Source organism: Otolemur garnettii, unplaced genomic scaffold (assembly GCF_000181295.1).
Source record: "Otolemur garnettii isolate 467f Iridium unplaced genomic scaffold, OtoGar3 scaffold00094, whole genome shotgun sequence".
NCBI lineage: Eukaryota > Metazoa > Chordata > Mammalia > Primates > Galagidae > Otolemur > Otolemur garnettii.
Window position 1 is genome coordinate 4,755,861 of NW_003852489.1, and position 4,288 is coordinate 4,760,148.

Below are 4,288 nucleotides of genomic sequence, written 5' to 3' on the forward strand. Positions count from 1 at the left end.
TTTTTTTTTTTTTCTTTGAGACAGAGCCTCAAGCTGTCACCCTCAGTAGAGTGCCGTGGCGTCACAGCTCACAACAACCTCAAACTCTTGAGCTTAAGTGATTCTCTTGCCTCAGCCTCCCAAGTAGCTGGGATTACAGGCACCCACCACAATGCTTGGCTATTTTTTGGTTGTAGTTGTCACTGTTGTTTGGCGGGCCCAGGCTGAATTCGAACCTGCCAGCTCTAGTATATGTGGCTGGTGACTTAGCCGCTTGAGCTATAGGAGCTGAGCCAATAATTGGATATATTTAATGGGCATAGTTTCAGTTCAATTTGAAATCTACCATCTACCAAATCCTACTTGAAAATATTTTTATACATTAAAAAATTAAAAGTGTGTTTTGGTTTTATAATATGATGAAAGACAAGTGAGGTACTTGCAAGAGTTCATGTATTTCTGAATTAATTATTATTATTATTATTTTTTTTTTTGAGACAGAATCTCAAGTTGTCACTCTGGGTAGAATGTCGTGGCATCACAGCTCACAGCAACCTCCAACTCTTGGGTTTAAGTGATTCTCTTGCCTCAGCCTCCCAAGTAGCTGGTACTGCTGGCGCCCACCACAATACTTGGATATTTTTTGGTTGTGTGATAAGCAGACCCGGGCCAGGTTCAAACCCGCCACCCTAGGTGTGTTTGGCTGGCGCCCTGCCGACTGAGCTACAGACACTGCCTGAATTTATTTTAAATATTTAAGTTATTTAAAATTTTTACTTCCCTCTATTGACTTATATAATTCTAATGGATGATTAAAAAAATGTCATGCCCAGAGAAAAATATATAAATGTAGTATAGGAATAATTGTTGTCTTTTCAAACCATGAACAAAAACCAAAACTGCTTATATCTTGAGAAAACATAGGTATGATTCAAAGTGATAAGTAACAAGCATTGAGATACTTCTATTTTATCCTAAGTATTTTAGAAGATAATTATAAAGGAATTAACTAGATTTTCCAATTTAAGCTTTTGCTTTGCAATAAGATCACTAGTAATTTTTTCTTAACTATTTTATAAACAACCTATATATGAATGACTTTGTAGTAATATGTGCTATTGAAGCTATAAAGGTATAATATTACCATTTTAAGTTTAGATAAAATCTTTTCTCCTTTACACTCAGTAAGCTTTCCAGTAAATCATCTCAGTTTTTTTAGAAATTGAATGTATTGTTATAAATTATTCTCTTGCTATACAATTGAGAAATTATAACTATTTTTACAGATGAAAAATTCTAGTAAACCTTACTAGACAGACTTTTAAAAAGGGGAGGGCTAATATCTTGCTAGGACCTTAGTACAGACCTGAATGATGAGAACTTCTACTGTCTCTATATAGATTACTTGAGATGACCTGGAGTCGGTCATTTAACCCTTACATACTCACTTATCTCATCCTCTGAATGAGAGTAAGGAGAGTTATAGTTACATGGCTGCTTATAATGACCAGAAGTAGTTGTATAACATCAAGTAATTGTCTATATTCTGTTGCTGAGAAAGACATCAATAAACTAATATTTTTAATACAACCTATACATTTTCTATGATATCTTTATTTACATTTGGGAAACTAGTTGAACTCGGTATAAAATACACTGAAACACTATGAAGGTATAAATAAACTAATATGGATCATACTATTTTAGAGACATCATGCACATTGATTTTTGTTATTTTGTTTTTCACTGAGCATTAAGATGTAGGAGAAGAAAAGTTAGTGTAAGGAAAATAAAACGACTCATAATGAGATGTAAGAAAAGTTCAGAAAAAAGTATAGGACAGTCAGCAGTGATCAAATACTTAGCTGAGAGAAAACAAATTTGTGAATGAGTTAGAGACTGAGACAAGTTCGTTAGAACGAGTTAGTAGGCATGACTTTCAGTTTTGTAAAATTGGTTGGTTATTTCTGGAAACATTCTGTAATGTGATTTAGGATGGTGCCCCTGGCTCACTGAGTGGGGCCCTGGCCCCATATACTGAGGGTGGCAGTTTCAAACCTGGCCTTGGCCAAACTGCAACAACAAAAAAAATAGCTGGGTGTTGTGGCAGGCGCCTGTAGTCCCAGCTACCTGGGAGGCTGAGGCAAGAGAATCGCCTAAGCCCAAGAGCTGGAGGTTGCTATGAGCTGTGACGCTATAGCACTCTACCAAGGGTGACAAAGTAAGACACAGTCTCTAAACAAACAAACAAAAAAAAAACCTCAAGTTATAATGTGATTTATATATCAGTTGGATGCTAATTACTGAATTGCTGAGGCAGCATTGTCCTCTAGAAAAAAAGACTGATGCCCTCTGCTGTCAGGGAGGATCAACTTGAGCCAAGAATTTGAGCTGTAGTGAGCTATGATCATACCACTGCACTCCAGCCTGGGCAACACAGTGAGACCCTGTCTTAAAAAAAAATCCCAAGGAGAAGTAGTCAAGGAAGAATACTGCGAAATTCTGGCATCAGCACACCCAGGGGGTGAATCCTGCCTATATATGACTATTTTACAACTTCACTCAACTTCTCTCTGAAGTGAGGTCATATCATCAATCAAGTACACAATCATCATTCTTTTAAAAAATACTTTTGTAGTAATAGAATTGTGTATGCCATTGAAATTTGCAAAAACTCATAAGGTGGAGGCATCTTCTGTATGAGATTTCTCTTGAAATGAAACAAAAATTGTTTCCTTTGGTAACTAAGAGAAACCTCAGTCAAAAATTCTTCTGGAATTAATGAGCACCTCTTTACTCAGTGAAGCAGCTTGAAAGATTAAAATGTATGCTGATCAGACAGGTCTGGAATTGTTATTTTTTCCATTATGTTATCAAAGCATATGGAAAATTCTGGCTGTAGATGGCAGCATCACACTGATGCATCCTTTCTGAAGCTTCCCACGGCCAATTTGGGAAAAAAGACACTAAAAGCTCTTTGGTGCCTGGAAGACTACAGTTCATCCACTAAAAAGAAGCCACAATTTTTCTTTGTTGAAAGTAAAAACATTCTTTGACTCTTCAAGCCTCCATTTCTGAAGTCACTACAATCAGACTTGTCGTCAGAGCTTTGAGCATGTTCTCCAGTTGTGGGGTTTGGGAGACAGAATGAATGTGTGGTTTATTAGAGCTTCTGAAAATACCAACTGTAGGGCCTTCAAAAGCAGATTTGTCAGCATTTCCCATTAATAGGCCTTTTTCTTGTTTGTTTTTTCTGTCTAAGTTATAGATAGCACCCCATAATGGGGGCAGTATATCTTCATTTAAACACGTTTCAAGTATTTATGATTGGCAATGACTTTGAGACTGGGGTGTTTTGCTCTGTTTTATTTTTATTAACAGGTTTATGCTGGTGCTAGTGATAACAGTAGAGCTTAAAATAAAAGCAATTTAACAGTGTTCTCTGGATGACTGGAATAATCAGAGTTCACTGTATGACAAGTCCAAATTTTTCATGAAGCCCATCTTCATTTCCAGCTATGTTCTAACTTAGATTTATAACAAAAGAAATTAATAATCAATAAATGATGAAAACTCACCACGTGATGGACATAGTCTAAGGCTCTTTTATGTCTTATTTCATTTAACCCTTGCTACAAATCCATACTTATTTTATACCTGGAGAAGCAAAGGCAGAGAGATTCAATGACTTGCCCAAGATCTCACAGCTCATAGTGGTAGAGCCAGGCTGACATGCAGGTTTTTTATGATCAGATCTGTTCATTCAGCCACTTCTCTGAGGAAAAGGCAGGCAAGGAAGTAGGGCAGGAGACCTTCAAGACTGGATGTGACTTGCAAACACTTGGAATGGATGATGGGTGATTCCGAATAACTTTTTGTGTCTTCATTCAGTATAACTTCCTAAGTTTTTAGTATGTGCCAGGCCAAGGATAGGAACTGATGAAACACTGACATAATCTATAATGGGGAAACCAGCACACAAACCCAGTGTACTCAGTCACTACACTTCGTACGTTGTATTACATAGTAATATAGGGACAGAGCAGGCAAACTTTACCTAGGGAAGGAAGAGGGGGAAAGAGCCTTCCTGAAAGAGATATTTCAGTTGAGTCTTACAGGCTAGACTAGCCTATTAGAAGGGATGGAGAAGGGCATTCCAAATAGAGGTAGTATAAACCAAAGACTGCACCTTAATAATAGAAGCCAGCACCAATGTTAAAGAGCAAAATTGACTCGGCGCCTGTGGCTCAGGTGGCAGGGGTGCCAGCCACATACACCTAGGGTGGCAGGTTTGAATCCAGCCCGGGCC